The following is a 21,239-nucleotide window of genomic DNA, read 5'->3' as shown; positions in this document are numbered from 1 at the left end:
TGCTCCTTCCCTGCGAACTCGATTCGGAGCACAGCTGAGAGGAGTTGAGCCTCCTCAGGCGCGGGGGCGGGGGCCTTCGGGTAGGACGCCCGGCTCAGCGTCTCTGCTGAGAGGAGCTCGGTCTCTGTCCCCTTAGGACTCGCTGGGGTTTCGGCTTCGGGACCAAGTGGAGCTGCGTCCACGCTGCCTAGGGAACTAGGTTTCCTGAGGACCCAGGTGATGCCTGAGGAAAAGGTGAAGAGACGGTGAGGAAAAGTGGGGAGAAGCTTCCTGTGGGCGGCTGACAGTTGAGGGGGTCCGTCTTCGTGTGAGCGAGGGAGGGCTTGGCGTGGAAAGCTGGGTGTTTGGTCAGGTTTGTGTGCAGGGTAGCCAGCGTGAGCTATGGGGCGTCCAGTTTTCCCAGCACCATTTATCGTGGGGAGTGTCGTGCTCCTTGGTGTGTCCTTGGTCCCTGTGTCATAAATTCACCGACCCCGTCCGTGTGGGTTGAATTCTGGGCTCTCTGTCCTGTTCCTCTGGTCCCTGTGCCCGTTTTGAGCCAGTTCCGCACTGTTTTGGTGACTGTGGCTTCTCAGCAGAGTGTGACGTCAGGGAGGGAGATGCCCCCAGCCCGTTCTCTTTTTTCAGGGTTTCTTTGGCTATTTGGGGTCCTTTGTGGTTCCCCACAGCTATTAGGAGGATTTGCTCTATTTGGGGGGAAAATACCATGGAATTTTGGGAGGGATTGCATTCACTGTGTCCATTGCTTTGGGTAGAATGGATATTTTAACAATATTAATTGTTCCATTCCATGAGAACAGGATATCTTTCCATTTACTGGCGTGCTTTTCAATGTCTTCATCAATGTCTTAAAGTTTTCAGTGTGCAGGTCTTTCACCTCCTTGGTTGGCTTTATTCCCAGTGGGTATTTTGTTCTTTTTGATGCATTTGTAAATAGGGCTGCTTTCTTTCTCTTTCTGATGGTTCATTATTAGTGTTTAGAAATGCAGCTGATTTCTGTGTATTGATTTTGCAACTTTACTGAATTAATTTATTAGTTCTAATAGTTTTTTTGTGGAATGAAGTGGAAAATTGGAATTCAAAAATCCCACTGTTTCTACCATATCCAGGTCGTCCACAACACGGAGGACAGCGGCTCCTAATATAACCTTCCCACAGTGCCTCTAAATGACATGTGGACTTTGGGTGAACTGGATCTGGGTAAGGCTTGGCTTCTATATGGAAGTTTGATGTTTTCTCTGCTTTTCTGGCATGCTATTGACATACATGATGTTTTGAAAAGTAATTGACTTTCCAGTAATTTCAAACATACCACTTCACAGACATAAAAACAAGTCTTGTACCTTGATTAAATATACTCCTAAATATTGATGTTGACATTATTAAAAATGGAATTGTTTTCATAAATTCTTTTTCAGATTATTTTTTGCCAGCGTATGCATATAAGATAGATTTTCATGAATTGATACTTTGTTCTATAACTTTGCTTAATTAGTTGATTAGCTCAAATAATTTCTTTGCTGATTATAGGTAGTTTTATATATAAGATGATGTGACCTATGTTCTGTGAAGAGACACAGTTTTAATTTTTCCATTCACCCACGGATGCCTTTTATTTCCTTCCTCAAGATTCTGGGTAGAACTTCCAGTACGCTATTGAGTAACGGTGACGAAGGCCAGCTTCCTGGCCTTGTTCCTGATTTCAGGAGTAAATCGTTCAGTCTTTAACATTGAGCATGGTGTTTGCTGTGGCTTTTTGTACTACTCTTTTCCATATTGAACAGATTTCCTTTTATTCCTGCTTTCTTGAGTGTTTATCATGAAATAACACTGGATTTTCATTGTAGATTTTTTGCATTAATTGACGTGATTATGGGTTTTTACTTCACACCATTTTTGTGGTTTAATACATTGCTTACTTTTAATATGTTGAGCAACCTGAAATTTCTGGTGTAGAGATACTTGCTTATGGCATTATCCATTTAAAGCTCTGTTGGTTTCATGTTGCTATTATTTTGTGATCGATTTTTACATTCATATTTATAAGTTATACTGGGGTAGTTTTCTTTTTTTTTCTGTATTTTTAAAATCTTTTTTAAAATAGTGGTTTTATTTCATTTTATTTATTTATTTATTTTGGCCACATCCCATGGCTTGTGGGATCTTAGTTCCCCAGTCAGGGATCGAACCCGAGCCCTTGGCACTGAAAGCACAGAGTCCTAACCACTGGGCCACCAGAGAATTCCCCAGTTTTCTTTTCCAAGATGTATTTGTATAATCTGACTAGACTTGGCTTGGTGTAAGTGGTTTGGAGGGTTAGCATTAGGGCTGGGGCTGGTGTGAGGGTTGGGGCTGTGTATGGTTTATGGTTGCTGTTATGGTTTAAGTTTTATGGTTAATGAGTTATTTATGGGTATGGTTAATGAATATATTTTATGGTTTGGTTATGGTTATGGTTTTGCTTATTGGTTAAGGTTTATGGTTTTGGTCTCAGGGTGTTAGGGTTCTGTGTTAGAGTGGGTGTTAGGGTATGGGTGAGAGTTGGGGTACAGGTAGGATGCGGGTAGAGCATGGGTTAGGGTAAGGTACAGGGTTAGGGTACGGGTTAGGCTAAGGTTAGGTCAGGGCTTAGGGTCAGGATCAGAGTTCAGGGTTAGGGTCCATGTCAGGATTAGCGTCAAGGTTGAGCGAGGCCATTGTTTTCTGCTCCTCCAGTGCTGGATTCTGATTGATAGATGAATGAAATGTCTGCTCTGGTCACCCACTGTTTCAAATTGAGCTCAGCCTTAGTTAAGGGTTCTTAGGGCCTCAGAGGTCATGCAGGGTTTCCCACCACCCTCCCTCCTGGGAAGGGTGATGCAGGCCCCACTCTGTCTGGGCAGCCCCAGGTCCAGCATGGCCCTGACATGCAGGATACTAAGTAGACGTGATGTAAGACTCGGTGCATCAGTCTGCCAGCCCCCAGGTGCTGCCTTTTTAAAAAAACAAACAAATTAATTAATTAATTTATTTTTGGCTGTGTTGGGTCTTCATTGCTGCACGGAGGCTTTCTCTAGTTGCGGCGAGTGGGGGCTTCTCGTTGCAGTGGCTTCTCTTGTTGCAGAGCACAGGCTGTAAGCGCGTGGGCTTCAGCAGTTGTGGCTCGCGGGTTCTGGAGCGCAGGCTCAGTAGTTGTGGCGCACGGGCTTAGTTGCTCCACAGCATGTGGGATCTTCCCGGGCCAGGGCTCAAACCCGTGTCCCCTGCATTGGCAGGTGGATTCTTAACCACTGCGCCACCAGGGAAGTCTGGTGTTGCGTTCTTGAGGGCTGGTGGGGCCCTCTTGGGACTGGAGGCATCCTTTGTTCCATCTGCACGGGTGTCCAAGCAGGTCTCAGAGCAGCCCTTGGCCTCTGAGCGTCCAGGCAGGCACCCACGTTCCTCCAGCTCAGGTTAGCCTTGGCCCCTCAAGCCCCCGTGGCCAATTACTGAGCTGATTGTGTCTTTACTCTTTAAAATTAAATCACTCTCTCCAGGTGGGCGAGAAGTTTACTTGTGAACTTGGTTAGGGTTAGGGGTTAGGGGTTAAGGGTTAGGGGTTAGGGTCAGGGTTAGGGCTAGGGCTAGGGGTTAGGGTTAGGCTTAGGGTTGGGTTAGGGTTAGGGGTTAGGGTTAGGGTTTAGGTTTAGGGTTAGGGTTAGTTTTGGGTTAGGGTTAAGGTAGGGTTAGGGTTACTGTTGGGTTAGGGTTAGGGTTAAGGTAGGGTTAGGGTTAGGGTTTGGGTTAGGGTTAGGGTGTCCAGCCTTACGTCCCATTCATCTATGAGTGTAGATGTGGTCAGGCCAGTTGCATCACAGCCCCTGATCATATTTTGTAAGAATTCCTCTCTCTCTCACTATCGTTTTTTTTTTTTTTATAATTAATTTTTATAATGGGGTGTAGCTGATTTGCAATGTTGTGTTTCTTGGTGCTGTACATCCACTTGAGTCACTTACAGAGAGACATCAATAAATTCTTTTCTAGTTTCTAGAGGTCAGATATATGTTTTTTCTGTGAATAGAGTGTGCTGAGTCCAGTTCCTTGAGCAATGAGTATGTCTTGGCGATTACATTATTGGTGTATGGAACGGTATCTGTGCCAATTACAACCTCCTGGTTTATGCATCACCGCACCACACTTTTCCGCTTAAGCAGCCATAAGTGTGTTTTGTAAACGTGTGATGGTGTTCTGTTTGTAATTCAGTTCATGTTTGGCGATCTTTAGATTCCCTTTATAAGTGATATCTCATGATAAGTTTCTTTTGCTGTCTAACTTATTTCACTCTCAGTGACCGTGCATAAGTCCCCCTGAGTTGCTGCAACTGGCCTCATTTCATGGATTTCAGGGCTGAGTAATATTCCGTTGTGCTTAAGTACCAAGTTTTCTTTCACCATTGTTTCCTTCCAAGGACTTTTAAGTTGTACCCAAGTCGAGGCTGTTGTAAAGATAGCAGCAGTAAACGGGGCGCCTGCATCCTGTGGATTTTTGGTTTTTCCAAGATATAGGCCCATGAGTGGAAGCACCCTATGCTTTGTAGCTCTGTGGTTTAGATGTTTTAGGAAACACAGTACACTTCTCCAGGGTGGCCGTTGGCAATTTACATTCCCCCCTTCAGCGTAACAAGGCTCCCTTTTCTCCTCTCCCTGTCCTGCATATCTGGTTTTTACCCTTTGTGAAGATGGTCCTTTTTTCTGATTCGGAACGATACCTCTTTGTAGTGTTGATTTGCATTGCCCACTTGTTTAGTGGGTCAAAAAGGGCATATGCGTTTTTCCTGAATATATTCTGGAAGTTAAATTTGAGAGCCACCTTTTTTTGTTTTTTTTTTAATTGATTAATTAATTCATTTTATTTTTGGCTGTGTTGGGTCTTCGTTTCTGTGCGAAGGCTGTCTCTAGTTGTGGCAAGCGGGGGCCACTCTTCACCGCGGTGCGCAGGCCTCTCACTTCCGCGGCCTCTCTTGTTGCGGAGCACAGGCTCCAGACGTGCAGGCTCAGTAGTTGTGGCTCCCGGGCCTAGTTGCTCCGCGGCATGTGGGATCTTCCCGGACCAGGGCTCGAACCCGTGTCCCCTGCATTAGCAGGCAGATTCTCAACCACTGCGCCACCAGGGAAGCCCCTTGAATAGTTTTGTATTTAAAATTTGTCTGTGGGGACTCCCCTGGTGACGCAGTGGTTAAGAGTCCGCCTGCCAGTGCAGGGGACACGGGCTCGAGCCCTGGTCCGGGAAGATCTCACATGCCGCAGAGCAACTAAGCCTGCACGGCACAACTACTGAAGCCTGCGCGCCTAGAGCCCGTGCTCCCCAACAAGAGAAGCCACCGCAATGAGAAGCCCGTGCACCGCAACGAAGAGTAGCCCCGCTCGACGCAACTAGAGAAAGCCCACATGCAGCAACGAAGACCCAACGCAGCCAAAAATAAATTATAAACTAAAATAAAATTTGCCTCTGAATAACTTTGAGTGAATTTGGTATAAGTTGTAAAGTTTGCATCTACATTCACTTGATTCCAAATGGTTTCCAACTGATTGTTCCTTAACTAATTTTAGAAAACTTTTGGGATAGAGACTCCATTTTAGTTTGAATTTCCAGTTTAATGGATTCAGCAGTCCTGTCTGTAGGGCGCGCTGCCTCCAGTGACCTGTGAGGGAGGCGCGGCCTGCACTTCCTGCACTGACCACAGGGTGGCGCCGAGTTCGCCTCTCTGACCCACAGCGCATGCTCCTTCCCTGCGAACTCGATTCGGAGCACAGCTGAGAGGAGTTGAGCCTCCTCAGGCGCGGGGGCGGGGGCCTTCGGGTAGGACGCCCGGCTCAGCGTCTCTGCTGAGAGGAGCTCGGTCTCCGTCTCCTTAGGGCTCGCTGGGGTTTCGGCTTCGGGACCAAGTGGAGCTGCGTCCACGCTGCCTAGGGAACTAGGTTTCCTGAGGACCCAGGTGATGCCTGAGGAGAAGGTGAAGAGACGGTGAGGAAAAGTGGGGAGAAGCTTCCTGTGGGCGGCTGACAGTTGAGGGGGTCCGTCTTCGTGTGAGCGAGGGAGGGCTTGGCGTGGAAAGCTGGGTGTTTGGTCAGGTTTGTGTGCAGGGTAGCCAGCGTGAGCTATGGGGCGTCCAGTTTTCCCAGCACCATTTATCGTGGGGAGTGTCGTGCTCCTTGGTGTGTCCTTGGTCCCTGTGTCATAAATTCACCGACCCCGTCCGTGTGGGTTGAATTCTGGGCTCTCTGTCCTGTTCCTCTGGTCCCTGTGCCCGTTTTGAGCCAGTTCCGCACTGTTTTGGTGACTGTGGCTTCTCAGCAGAGTGTGACGTCAGGGAGGGAGATGCCCCCAGCCCGTTCTCTTTTTTCAGGGTTTCTTTGGCTATTTGGGGTCCTTTGTGGTTCCCCACAGCTATTAGGAGGATTTGCTCTATTTGGGGGGAAAATACCATGGAATTTTGGGAGGGATTGCATTCACTGTGTCCATTGCTTTGGGTAGAATGGATATTTTAACAATATTAATTGTTCCATTCCATGAGAACAGGATATCTTTCCATTTACTGGCGTGCTTTTCAATGTCTTCATCAATGTCTTAAAGTTTTCAGTGTGCAGGTCTTTCACCTCCTTGGTTGGCTTTATTCCCAGTGGGTATTTTGTTCTTTTTGATGCATTTGTAAATAGGGCTGCTTTCTTTCTCTTTCTGATGGTTCATTATTAGTGTTTAGAAATGCAGCTGATTTCTGTGTATTGATTTTGCAACTTTACTGAATTAATTTATTAGTTCTAATAGTTTTTTTGTGGAATGAAGTGGAAAATTGGAATTCAAAAATCCCACTGTTTCTACCATATCCAGGTCGTCCACAACACGGAGGACAGCGGCTCCTAATATAACCTTCCCACAGTGCCTCTAAATGACATGTGGACTTTGGGTGAACTGGATCTGGGTAAGGCTTGGCTTCTATATGGAAGTTTGATGTTTTCTCTGCTTTTCTGGCATGCTATTGACATACATGATGTTTTGAAAAGTAATTGACTTTCCAGTAATTTCAAACATACCACTTCACAGACATAAAAACAAGTCTTGTACCTTGATTAAATATACTCCTAAATATTGATGTTGACATTATTAAAAATGGAATTGTTTTCATAAATTCTTTTTCAGATTATTTTTTGCCAGCGTATGCATATAAGATAGATTTTCATGAATTGATACTTTGTTCTATAACTTTGCTTAATTAGTTGATTAGCTCAAATAATTTCTTTGCTGATTATAGGTAGTTTTATATATAAGATGATGTGACCTATGTTCTGTGAAGAGACACAGTTTTAATTTTTCCATTCACCCACGGATGCCTTTTATTTCCTTCCTCAAGATTCTGGGTAGAACTTCCAGTACGCTATTGAGTAACGGTGACGAAGGCCAGCTTCCTGGCCTTGTTCCTGATTTCAGGAGTAAATCGTTCAGTCTTTAACATTGAGCATGGTGTTTGCTGTGGCTTTTTGTACTACTCTTTTCCATATTGAACAGATTTCCTTTTATTCCTGCTTTCTTGAGTGTTTATCATGAAATAACACTGGATTTTCATTGTAGATTTTTTGCATTAATTGACGTGATTATGGGTTTTTACTTCACACCATTTTTGTGGTTTAATACATTGCTTACTTTTAATATGTTGAGCAACCTGAAATTTCTGGTGTAGAGATACTTGCTTATGGCATTATCCATTTAAAGCTCTGTTGGTTTCATGTTGCTATTATTTTGTGATCGATTTTTACATTCATATTTATAAGTTATACTGGGGTAGTTTTCTTTTTTTTTCTGTATTTTTAAAATCTTTTTTAAAATAGTGGTTTTATTTCATTTTATTTATTTATTTATTTTGGCCACATCCCATGGCTTGTGGGATCTTAGTTCCCCAGTCAGGGATCGAACCCGAGCCCTTGGCACTGAAAGCACAGAGTCCTAACCACTGGGCCACCAGAGAATTCCCCAGTTTTCTTTTCCAAGATGTATTTGTATAATCTGACTAGACTTGGCTTGGTGTAAGTGGTTTGGAGGGTTAGCATTAGGGCTGGGGCTGGTGTGAGGGTTGGGGCTGTGTATGGTTTATGGTTGCTGTTATGGTTTAAGTTTTATGGTTAATGAGTTATTTATGGGTATGGTTAATGAATATATTTTATGGTTTGGTTATGGTTATGGTTTTGCTTATTGGTTAAGGTTTATGGTTTTGGTCTCAGGGTGTTAGGGTTCTGTGTTAGAGTGGGTGTTAGGGTATGGGTGAGAGTTGGGGTACAGGTAGGATGCGGGTAGAGCATGGGTTAGGGTAAGGTACAGGGTTAGGGTACGGGTTAGGCTAAGGTTAGGTCAGGGCTTAGGGTCAGGATCAGAGTTCAGGGTTAGGGTCCATGTCAGGATTAGCGTCAAGGTTGAGCGAGGCCATTGTTTTCTGCTCCTCCAGTGCTGGATTCTGATTGATAGATGAATGAAATGTCTGCTCTGGTCACCCACTGTTTCAAATTGAGCTCAGCCTTAGTTAAGGGTTCTTAGGGCCTCAGAGGTCATGCAGGGTTTCCCACCACCCTCCCTCCTGGGAAGGGTGATGCAGGCCCCACTCTGTCTGGGCAGCCCCAGGTCCAGCATGGCCCTGACATGCAGGATACTAAGTAGACGTGATGTAAGACTCGGTGCATCAGTCTGCCAGCCCCCAGGTGCTGCCTTTTTAAAAAAACAAACAAATTAATTAATTAATTTATTTTTGGCTGTGTTGGGTCTTCATTGCTGCACGGAGGCTTTCTCTAGTTGCGGCGAGTGGGGGCTTCTCGTTGCAGTGGCTTCTCTTGTTGCAGAGCACAGGCTGTAAGCGCGTGGGCTTCAGCAGTTGTGGCTCGCGGGTTCTGGAGCGCAGGCTCAGTAGTTGTGGCGCACGGGCTTAGTTGCTCCACAGCATGTGGGATCTTCCCGGGCCAGGGCTCAAACCCGTGTCCCCTGCATTGGCAGGTGGATTCTTAACCACTGCGCCACCAGGGAAGTCTGGTGTTGCGTTCTTGAGGGCTGGTGGGGCCCTCTTGGGACTGGAGGCATCCTTTGTTCCATCTGCACGGGTGTCCAAGCAGGTCTCAGAGCAGCCCTTGGCCTCTGAGCGTCCAGGCAGGCACCCACGTTCCTCCAGCTCAGGTTAGCCTTGGCCCCTCAAGCCCCCGTGGCCAATTACTGAGCTGATTGTGTCTTTACTCTTTAAAATTAAATCACTCTCTCCAGGTGGGCGAGAAGTTTACTTGTGAACTTGGTTAGGGTTAGGGGTTAGGGGTTAAGGGTTAGGGGTTAGGGTCAGGGTTAGGGCTAGGGCTAGGGGTTAGGGTTAGGCTTAGGGTTGGGTTAGGGTTAGGGGTTAGGGTTAGGGTTTAGGTTTAGGGTTAGGGTTAGTTTTGGGTTAGGGTTAAGGTAGGGTTAGGGTTACTGTTGGGTTAGGGTTAGGGTTAAGGTAGGGTTAGGGTTAGGGTTTGGGTTAGGGTTAGGGTGTCCAGCCTTACGTCCCATTCATCTATGAGTGTAGATGTGGTCAGGCCAGTTGCATCACAGCCCCTGATCATATTTTGTAAGAATTCCTCTCTCTCTCACTATCGTTTTTTTTTTTTTTATAATTAATTTTTATAATGGGGTGTAGCTGATTTGCAATGTTGTGTTTCTTGGTGCTGTACATCCACTTGAGTCACTTACAGAGAGACATCAATAAATTCTTTTCTAGTTTCTAGAGGTCAGATATATGTTTTTTCTGTGAATAGAGTGTGCTGAGTCCAGTTCCTTGAGCAATGAGTATGTCTTGGCGATTACATTATTGGTGTATGGAACGGTATCTGTGCCAATTACAACCTCCTGGTTTATGCATCACCGCACCACACTTTTCCGCTTAAGCAGCCATAAGTGTGTTTTGTAAACGTGTGATGGTGTTCTGTTTGTAATTCAGTTCATGTTTGGCGATCTTTAGATTCCCTTTATAAGTGATATCTCATGATAAGTTTCTTTTGCTGTCTAACTTATTTCACTCTCAGTGACCGTGCATAAGTCCCCCTGAGTTGCTGCAACTGGCCTCATTTCATGGATTTCAGGGCTGAGTAATATTCCGTTGTGCTTAAGTACCAAGTTTTCTTTCACCATTGTTTCCTTCCAAGGACTTTTAAGTTGTACCCAAGTCGAGGCTGTTGTAAAGATAGCAGCAGTAAACGGGGCGCCTGCATCCTGTGGATTTTTGGTTTTTCCAAGATATAGGCCCATGAGTGGAAGCACCCTATGCTTTGTAGCTCTGTGGTTTAGATGTTTTAGGAAACACAGTACACTTCTCCAGGGTGGCCGTTGGCAATTTACATTCCCCCCTTCAGCGTAACAAGGCTCCCTTTTCTCCTCTCCCTGTCCTGCATATCTGGTTTTTACCCTTTGTGAAGATGGTCCTTTTTTCTGATTCGGAACGATACCTCTTTGTAGTGTTGATTTGCATTGCCCACTTGTTTAGTGGGTCAAAAAGGGCATATGCGTTTTTCCTGAATATATTCTGGAAGTTAAATTTGAGAGCCACCTTTTTTTGTTTTTTTTTTAATTGATTAATTAATTCATTTTATTTTTGGCTGTGTTGGGTCTTCGTTTCTGTGCGAAGGCTGTCTCTAGTTGTGGCAAGCGGGGGCCACTCTTCACCGCGGTGCGCAGGCCTCTCACTTCCGCGGCCTCTCTTGTTGCGGAGCACAGGCTCCAGACGTGCAGGCTCAGTAGTTGTGGCTCCCGGGCCTAGTTGCTCCGCGGCATGTGGGATCTTCCCGGACCAGGGCTCGAACCCGTGTCCCCTGCATTAGCAGGCAGATTCTCAACCACTGCGCCACCAGGGAAGCCCCTTGAATAGTTTTGTATTTAAAATTTGTCTGTGGGGACTCCCCTGGTGACGCAGTGGTTAAGAGTCCGCCTGCCAGTGCAGGGGACACGGGCTCGAGCCCTGGTCCGGGAAGATCTCACATGCCGCAGAGCAACTAAGCCTGCACGGCACAACTACTGAAGCCTGCGCGCCTAGAGCCCGTGCTCCCCAACAAGAGAAGCCACCGCAATGAGAAGCCCGTGCACCGCAACGAAGAGTAGCCCCGCTCGACGCAACTAGAGAAAGCCCACATGCAGCAACGAAGACCCAACGCAGCCAAAAATAAATTATAAACTAAAATAAAATTTGCCTCTGAATAACTTTGAGTGAATTTGGTATAAGTTGTAAAGTTTGCATCTACATTCACTTGATTCCAAATGGTTTCCAACTGATTGTTCCTTAACTAATTTTAGAAAACTTTTGGGATAGAGACTCCATTTTAGTTTGAATTTCCAGTTTAATGGATTCAGCAGTCCTGTCTGTAGGGCGCGCTGCCTCCAGTGACCTGTGAGGGAGGCGCGGCCTGCACTTCCTGCACTGACCACAGGGTGGCGCCGAGTTCGCCTCTCTGACCCACAGCGCATGCTCCTTCCCTGCGAACTCGATTCGGAGCACAGCTGAGAGGAGTTGAGCCTCCTCAGGCGCGGGGGCGGGGGCCTTCGGGTAGGACGCCCGGCTCAGCGTCTCTGCTGAGAGGAGCTCGGTCTCCGTCTCCTTAGGGCTCGCTGGGGTTTCGGCTTCGGGACCAAGTGGAGCTGCGTCCACGCTGCCTAGGGAACTAGGTTTCCTGAGGACCCAGGTGATGCCTGAGGAGAAGGGGAAGAGACGGTGAGGAAAAGTGGGGAGAAGCTTCCTGTGGGCGGCTGACAGTTGAGGGGGTCCGTCTTCGTGTGAGCGAGGGAGGGCTTGGCGTGGAAAGCTGGGTGTTTGGTCAGGTTTGTGTGCAGGGTAGCCAGCGTGAGCTATGGGGCGTCCAGTTTTCCCAGCACCATTTATCGTGGGGAGTGTCGTGCTCCTTGGTGTGTCCTTGGTCCCTGTGTCATAAATTCACCGACCCCGTCCGTGTGGGTTGAATTCTGGGCTCTCTGTCCTGTTCCTCTGGTCCCTGTGCCCGTTTTGAGCCAGTTCCGCACTGTTTTGGTGACTGTGGCTTCTCAGCAGAGTGTGACGTCAGGGAGGGAGATGCCCCCAGCCCGTTCTCTTTTTTCAGGGTTTCTTTGGCTATTTGGGGTCCTTTGTGGTTCCCCACAGCTATTAGGAGGATTTGCTCTATTTGGGGGGAAAATACCATGGAATTTTGGGAGGGATTGCATTCACTGTGTCCATTGCTTTGGGTAGAATGGATATTTTAACAATATTAATTGTTCCATTCCATGAGAACAGGATATCTTTCCATTTACTGGCGTGCTTTTCAATGTCTTCATCAATGTCTTAAAGTTTTCAGTGTGCAGGTCTTTCACCTCCTTGGTTGGCTTTATTCCCAGTGGGTATTTTGTTCTTTTTGATGCATTTGTAAATAGGGCTGCTTTCTTTCTCTTTCTGATGGTTCATTATTAGTGTTTAGAAATGCAGCTGATTTCTGTGTATTGATTTTGCAACTTTACTGAATTAATTTATTAGTTCTAATAGTTTTTTTGTGGAATGAAGTGGAAAATTGGAATTCAAAAATCCCACTGTTTCTACCATATCCAGGTCGTCCACAACACGGAGGACAGCGGCTCCTAATATAACCTTCCCACAGTGCCTCTAAATGACATGTGGACTTTGGGTGAACTGGATCTGGGTAAGGCTTGGCTTCTATATGGAAGTTTGATGTTTTCTCTGCTTTTCTGGCATGCTATTGACATACATGATGTTTTGAAAAGTAATTGACTTTCCAGTAATTTCAAACATACCACTTCACAGACATAAAAACAAGTCTTGTACCTTGATTAAATATACTCCTAAATATTGATGTTGACATTATTAAAAATGGAATTGTTTTCATAAATTCTTTTTCAGATTATTTTTTGCCAGCGTATGCATATAAGATAGATTTTCATGAATTGATACTTTGTTCTATAACTTTGCTTAATTAGTTGATTAGCTCAAATAATTTCTTTGCTGATTATAGGTAGTTTTATATATAAGATGATGTGACCTATGTTCTGTGAAGAGACACAGTTTTAATTTTTCCATTCACCCACGGATGCCTTTTATTTCCTTCCTCAAGATTCTGGGTAGAACTTCCAGTACGCTATTGAGTAACGGTGACGAAGGCCAGCTTCCTGGCCTTGTTCCTGATTTCAGGAGTAAATCGTTCAGTCTTTAACATTGAGCATGGTGTTTGCTGTGGCTTTTTGTACTACTCTTTTCCATATTGAACAGATTTCCTTTTATTCCTGCTTTCTTGAGTGTTTATCATGAAATAACACTGGATTTTCATTGTAGATTTTTTGCATTAATTGACGTGATTATGGGTTTTTACTTCACACCATTTTTGTGGTTTAATACATTGCTTACTTTTAATATGTTGAGCAACCTGAAATTTCTGGTGTAGAGATACTTGCTTATGGCATTATCCATTTAAAGCTCTGTTGGTTTCATGTTGCTATTATTTTGTGATCGATTTTTACATTCATATTTATAAGTTATACTGGGGTAGTTTTCTTTTTTTTTCTGTATTTTTAAAATCTTTTTTAAAATAGTGGTTTTATTTCATTTTATTTATTTATTTATTTTGGCCACATCCCATGGCTTGTGGGATCTTAGTTCCCCAGTCAGGGATCGAACCCGAGCCCTTGGCACTGAAAGCACAGAGTCCTAACCACTGGGCCACCAGAGAATTCCCCAGTTTTCTTTTCCAAGATGTATTTGTATAATCTGACTAGACTTGGCTTGGTGTAAGTGGTTTGGAGGGTTAGCATTAGGGCTGGGGCTGGTGTGAGGGTTGGGGCTGTGTATGGTTTATGGTTGCTGTTATGGTTTAAGTTTTATGGTTAATGAGTTATTTATGGGTATGGTTAATGAATATATTTTATGGTTTGGTTATGGTTATGGTTTTGCTTATTGGTTAAGGTTTATGGTTTTGGTCTCAGGGTGTTAGGGTTCTGTGTTAGAGTGGGTGTTAGGGTATGGGTGAGAGTTGGGGTACAGGTAGGATGCGGGTAGAGCATGGGTTAGGGTAAGGTACAGGGTTAGGGTACGGGTTAGGCTAAGGTTAGGTCAGGGCTTAGGGTCAGGATCAGAGTTCAGGGTTAGGGTCCATGTCAGGATTAGCGTCAAGGTTGAGCGAGGCCATTGTTTTCTGCTCCTCCAGTGCTGGATTCTGATTGATAGATGAATGAAATGTCTGCTCTGGTCACCCACTGTTTCAAATTGAGCTCAGCCTTAGTTAAGGGTTCTTAGGGCCTCAGAGGTCATGCAGGGTTTCCCACCACCCTCCCTCCTGGGAAGGGTGATGCAGGCCCCACTCTGTCTGGGCAGCCCCAGGTCCAGCATGGCCCTGACATGCAGGATACTAAGTAGACGTGATGTAAGACTCGGTGCATCAGTCTGCCAGCCCCCAGGTGCTGCCTTTTTAAAAAAACAAACAAATTAATTAATTAATTTATTTTTGGCTGTGTTGGGTCTTCATTGCTGCACGGAGGCTTTCTCTAGTTGCGGCGAGTGGGGGCTTCTCGTTGCAGTGGCTTCTCTTGTTGCAGAGCACAGGCTGTAAGCGCGTGGGCTTCAGCAGTTGTGGCTCGCGGGTTCTAGAGCGCAGGCTCGGTAGTTGTGGCGCACGGGCTTAGTTGCTCCACAGCATGTGGGATCTTCCCGGGCCAGGGCTCAAACCCGTGTCCCCTGCATTGGCAGGTGGATTCTTAACCACTGCGCCACCAGGGAAGTCTGGTGTTGCGTTCTTGAGGGCTGGTGGGGCCCTCTTGGGACTGGAGGCATCCTTTGTTCCATCTGCACGGGTGTCCAAGCAGGTCTCAGAGCAGCCCTTGGCCTCTGAGCGTCCAGGCAGGCACCCACGTTCCTCCAGCTCAGGTTAGCCTTGGCCCCTCAAGCCCCCGTGGCCAATTACTGAGCTGATTGTGTCTTTACTCTTTAAAATTAAATCACTCTCTCCAGGTGGGCGAGAAGTTTACTTGTGAACTTGGTTAGGGTTAGGGGTTAGGGGTTAAGGGTTAGGGGTTAGGGTCAGGGTTAGGGCTAGGGCTAGGGGTTAGGGTTAGGCTTAGGGTTGGGTTAGGGTTAGGGGTTAGGGTTAGGGTTTAGGTTTAGGGTTAGGGTTAGTGTTGGGTTAGGGTTAGGGTTAAGGTAGGGTTAGGGTTACTGTTGGGTTAGGGTTAGGGTTAAGGTAGGGTTAGGGTTAGGGTTTGGGTTAGGGTTAGGGTGTCCAGCCTTACGTCCCATTCAGCTGTGAGTGTAGATGTGGTCAGTCCAGTTGCATCACAGCCCCTGATCATATTTTGTAAGAATTCCTCTCTCTCTCACTGTCGTTTTTTTTTTTTTTTTATAATTAATTTTTATAATGGGGTGTAGCTGATTTGCAGTGTTGTGTTGCTTGGTGCTGTACATCCACTTGAGTCACTTACAGAGAGACATCAATAAATTCTTTTCTAGTTTCTAGTAGTCAGATATATGTTTTTTCTGTGAATAGAGTGTGCTGAGTCCAGTTCCTTGAGCAATGAGTATGTCTTGGCGATTACATTATTGGTGTATGGAACGGTATCTGTGCCAATTACAACCTCCTGGTTTATGCATCACCGCACCACACTTTTCCGCTTAAGCAGCCATAAGTGTGTTTTGTAAACGTGTGATGGTGTTCTGTTTGTAATTCAGTTCATGTTTGGCGATCTTTAGATTCCCTTTATAAGTGATATCTCATGATAAGTTTCTTTTGCTGTCTAACTTATTTCACTCTCAGTGACCGTGCATAAGTCCCCCTGAGTTGCTGCAACTGGCCTCATTTCATGGATTTCAGGGCTGAGTAATATTCCGTTGTGCTTAAGTACCAAGTTTTCTTTCACCATTGTTTCCTTCCAAGGACTTTTAAGTTGTACCCAAGTCGAGGCTGTTGTAAAGATAGCAGCAGTAAACGGGGCGCCTGCATCCTGTGGATTTTTGGTTTTTCCAAGATATAGGCCCATGAGTGGAAGCACCCTATGCTTTGTAGCTCTGTGGTTTAGATGTTTTAGGAAACACAGTACACTTCTCCAGGGTGGCCGTTGGCAATTTACATTCCCCCCTTCAGCGTAACAAGGCTCCCTTTTCTCCTCTCCCTGTCCTGCATATCTGGTTTTTACCCTTTGTGAGGATGGTCCTTTTTTCTGATTCGGAGCGATACCTCTTTGTAGTGTTGATTTGCATTGCCCGCTTGTTTAGTGGGTCAAAAAGGGCATATGCGTTTTTCCTGAATATATTCTGGAAGTTAAATTTGAGAGACACCTTTTTTTGTTTTTTTAAATTGATTAATTCATTTTATTTTTGGCTGTGTTGGGTCTTCGTTTCTGTGCGAAGGCTGTCTCTAGTTGTGGCAAGTGGGGGCCACTCTTCATCGCGGTGCGCAGGCCTCTCACTTCCGCGGCCTCTCTTGTTGCGGAGTACAGGCTCCAGACGCGCAGGCTCAGTAGTTGTGGCTCCCGAGCCTAGTTGCTCCGCGGCATGTGGGATCTTCCCGGACCAGGGCTCGAACTCGTGTCCCCTGCATTAGCAGGCAGATTCTCAACCACTGCGCCACCAGGGAAGCCCCTTGAATAGTTTTGTATTTAAAATTTGTCTGTGGGGACTCCCCTGGTGACGCAGTGGTTAAGAGTCCGCCTGGCAGTGCAGGGGACACGGGCTCTAGCCCTGGTCCGGGGAGAATCCCACATGCCGCAGTGCAACTAAGCCTGCGCGGCACAACTACTGAAGCCTGCGCGCCTAGAGCCCGTGCTCCCCAACAAGAGAAGCCACCGCAATGAGAAGCCCGTGCACCGCAACGAAGAGTAGCCCCGCTCGACGCAACTAGAGAAAGCCCACATGCAGCAACGAAGACCCAACGCAGCCAAAAATAAATTATAAACTAAAATAAAATTTGCCTCTGAATAACTTTGAGTGAATTTGGTATAAGTTGTAAAGTTTGCATCTACATTCACTTGATTCCAAATGGTTTCCAACTGATTGTTCCTTAACTAATTTTAGAAAACTTTTGGGATAGAGACTCCATTTTAGTTTGAATTTCCAGTTTAATGGATTCAGCAGTCCTGTCTGTAGGGCGCGCTGCCTCCAGTGACCTGTGAGGGAGGCGCGGCCTGCACTTCCTGCACTGACCACAGGGTGGCGCCGAGTTCGCCTCTCTGACCCACAGCGCATGCTCCTTCCCTGCGAACTCGATTCGGAGCACAGCTGAGAGGAGTTGAGCCTCCTCAGGCGCGGGGGCGGGGGCCTTCGGGTAGGACGCCCGGCTCAGCGTCTCTGCTGAGAGGAGCTCGGTCTCCGTCTCCTTAGGACTCGCTGGGGTTTCGGCTTCGGGACCAAGTGGAGCTGCGTCCACGCTGCCTAGGGAACTAGGTTTCCTGAGGACCCAGGTGATGCCTGAGGAGAAGGTGAAGAGACGGTGAGGAAAAGTGGGGAGAAGCTTCCTGTGGGCGGCTGACAGTTGAGGGGGTCCGTCTTCGTGTGAGCGAGGGAGGGCTTGGCGTGGAAAGCTGGGTGTTTGGTCAGGTTTGTGTGCAGGGTAGCCAGCGTGAGCTATGGGGCGTCCAGTTTTCCCAGCACCATTTATCGTGGGGAGTGTCGTGCTCCTTGGTGTGTCCTTGGTCCCTGTGTCATAAATTCACCGACCCCGTCCGTGTGGGTTGAATTCTGGGCTCTCTGTCCTGTTCCTCTGGTCCCTGTGCCCGTTTTGAGCCAGTTCCGCACTGTTTTGGTGACTGTGGCTTCTCAGCAGAGTGTGACATCAGGGAGGGAGATGCCCCCAGCCCGTTCTCTTTTTTCAGGGTTTCTTTGGCTATTTGGGGTCCTTTGTGGTTCCCCACAGCTATTAGGAGGATTTGCTCTATTTGGGGGGAAAATACCATGGAATTTTGGGAGGGATTGCATTCACTGTGTCCATTGCTTTGGGTAGAATGGATATTTTAACAATATTAATTGTTCCATTCCATGAGAACAGGATATCTTTCCATTTACTGGCGTGCTTTTCAATGTCTTCATCAATGTCTTAAAGTTTTCAGTGTGCAGGTCTTTCACCTCCTTGGTTGGCTTTATTCCCAGTGGGTATTTTGTTCTTTTTGATGCATTTGTAAATAGGGCTGCTTTCTTTCTCTTTCTGATGGTTCATTATTAGTGTTTAGAAATGCAGCTGATTTCTGTGTATTGATTTTGCAACTTTACTGAATTAATTTATTAGTTCTAATAGTTTTTTTGTGGAATGAAGTGGAAAATTGGAATTCAAAAATCCCACTGTTTCTACCATATCCAGGTCGTCCACAACACGGAGGACAGCGGCTCCTAATATAACCTTCCCACAGTGCCTCTAAATGACATGTGGACTTTGGGTGAACTGGATCTGGGTAAGGCTTGGCTTCTATATGGAAGTTTGATGTTTTCTCTGCTTTTCTGGCATGCTATTGACATACATGATGTTTTGAAAAGTAATTGACTTTCCAGTAATTTCAAACATACCACTTCACAGACATAAAAACAAGTCTTGTACCTTGATTAAATATACTCCTAAATATTGATGTTGACATTATTAAAAATGGAATTGTTTTCATAAATTCTTTTTCAGATTATTTTTTGCCAGCGTATGCATATAAGATAGATTTTCATGAATTGATACTTTGTTCTATAACTTTGCTTAATTAGTTGATTAGCTCAAATAATTTCTTTGCTGATTATAGGTAGTTTTATATATAAGATGATGTGACCTATGTTCTGTGAAGAGACACAGTTTTAATTTTTCCATTCACCCACGGATGCCTTTTATTTCCTTCCTCAAGATTCTGGGTAGAACTTCCAGTATGCTATTGAGTAACGGTGACGAAGGCCAGCTTCCTGGCCTTGTTCCTGATTTCAGGAGTAAATCGTTCAGTCTTTAACATTGAGCATGGTGTTTGCTGTGGCTTTTTGTACTACTCTTTTCCATATTGAACAGATTTCCTTTTATTCCTGCTTTCTTGAGTGTTTATCATGAAATAACACTGGATTTTCATTGTAGATTTTTTGCATTAATTGACGTGATTATGGGTTTTTACTTCACACCATTTTTGTGGTTTAATACATTGCTTACTTTTAATATGTTGAGCAACCTGAAATTTCTGGTGTAGAGATACTTGCTTATGGCATTATCCATTTAAAGCTCTGTTGGTTTCATGTTGGTATTATTTTGTGATCGATTTTTACATTCATATTTATAAGTTATACTGGGGTAGTTTTCTTTTTTTTTTCTGTATTTTTAAAATCTTTTTTTAAATAGTGGTTTTATTTCATTTTATTTATTTATTTATTTTGGCCACATCCCATGGCTTGTGGGATCTTAGTTCCCCAGTCAGGGATCGAACCCGAGCCCTTGGCACTGAAAGCACAGAGTCCTAACCACTGGGCCACCAGAGAATTCCCCAGTTTTCTTTTCCAAGATGTATTTGTATAATCTGACTAGACTTGGCTTGGTGTAAGTGGTTTGGAGGGTTAGCATTAGGGCTGGGGCTGGTGTGAGGGTTGGGGCTGTGTATGGTTTATGGTTGCTGTTATGGTTTAAGTTTTATGGTTAATGAGTTATTTATGGGTATGGTTAATGAATATATTTTATGGTTTGGTTATGGTTATGGTTTTGCTTATTGGTTAAGGTTTATGGTTTTGGTCTCAGGGTGTTAGGGTTCTGTGTTAGAGTGGGTGTTAGGGTATGGGTGAGAGTTGGGGTACAGGTAGGATGCGGGTAGAGCATGGGTTAGGGTAAGGTACAGGGTTAGGGTACGGGTTAGGCTAAGGTTAGGTCAGGGCTTAGGGTCAGGATCAGAGTTCAGGGTTAGGGTCCATGTCAGGATTAGCGTCAAGGTTGAGCGAGGCCATTGTTTTCTGCTCCTCCAGTGCTGGATTCTGATTGATAGATGAATGAAATGTCTGCTCTGGTCACCCACTGTTTCAAATTGAGCTCAGCCTTAGTTAAGGGTTCTTAGGGCCTCAGAGGTCATGCAGGGTTTCCCACCACCCTCCCTCCTGGGAAGGGTGATGCAGGCCCCACTCTGTCTGGGCAGCCCCAGGTCCAGCATGGCCCTGACATGCAGGATACTAAGTAGACGTGATGTAAGACTCGGTGCATCAGTCTGCCAGCCCCCAGGTGCTGCCTTTTTAAAAAAACAAACAAATTAATTAATTAATTTATTTTTGGCTGTGTTGGGTCTTCATTGCTGCACGGAGGCTTTCTCTAGTTGCGGCGAGTGGGGGCTTCTCGTTGCAGTGGCTTCTCTTGTTGCAGAGCACAGGCTGTAAGCGCGTGGGCTTCAGCAGTTGTGGCTCGCGGGTTCTAGAGCGCAGGCTCAGTAGTTGTGGCGCACGGGCTTAGTTGCTCCACAGCATGTGGGATCTTCCCGGGCCAGGGCTCAAACCCGTGTCCCCTGCATTGGCAGGTGGATTCTTAACCACTGCGCCACCAGGGAAGTCTGGTGTTGCGTTCTTGAGGGCTGGTGGGGCCCTCTTGGGACTGGAGGCATCCTTTGTTCCATCTGCACGGGTGTCCAAGCAGGTCTCAGAGCAGCCCTTGGCCTCTGAGCGTCCAGGCAGGCACCCACGTTCCTCCAGCTCAGGTTAGCCTTGGCCCCTCAAGCCCCCGTGGCCAATTACTGAGCTGATTGTGTCTTTACTCTTTAAAATTAAATCACTCTCTCCAGGTGGGCGAGAAGTTTACTTGTGAACTTGGTTAGGGTTAGGGGTTAGGGGTTAAGGGTTAGGGGTTAGGGTCAGGGTTAGGGCTAGGGCTAGGGGTTAGGGTTAGGCTTAGGGTTGGGTTAGGGTTAGGGGTTAGGGTTAGGGTTTAGGTTTAGGGTTAGGGTTAGTGTTGGGTTAGGGTTAGGGTTAAGGTAGGGTTAGGGTTACTGTTGGGTTAGGGTTAGGGTTAAGGTAGGGTTAGGGTTAGGGTTTGGGTTAGGGTTAGGGTGTCCAGCCTTACGTCCCATTCAGCTGTGAGTGTAGATGTGGTCAGTCCAGTTGCATCACAGCCCCTGATCATATTTTGTAAGAATTCCTCTCTCTCTCACTGTCGTTTTTTTTTTTTTTTATAATTAATTTTTATAATGGGGTGTAGCTGATTTGCAGTGTTGTGTTGCTTGGTGCTGTACATCCACTTGAGTCACTTACAGAGAGACATCAATAAATTCTTTTCTAGTTTCTAGTAGTCAGA

The sequence above is a fragment of the Balaenoptera borealis genome (assembly GCF_965194805.1).
Source record: "Balaenoptera borealis genome assembly, chromosome: 2".
Lineage (NCBI taxonomy): Eukaryota > Metazoa > Chordata > Mammalia > Artiodactyla > Balaenopteridae > Balaenoptera > Balaenoptera borealis.
This window is presented reverse-complemented; position numbering follows the sequence as displayed.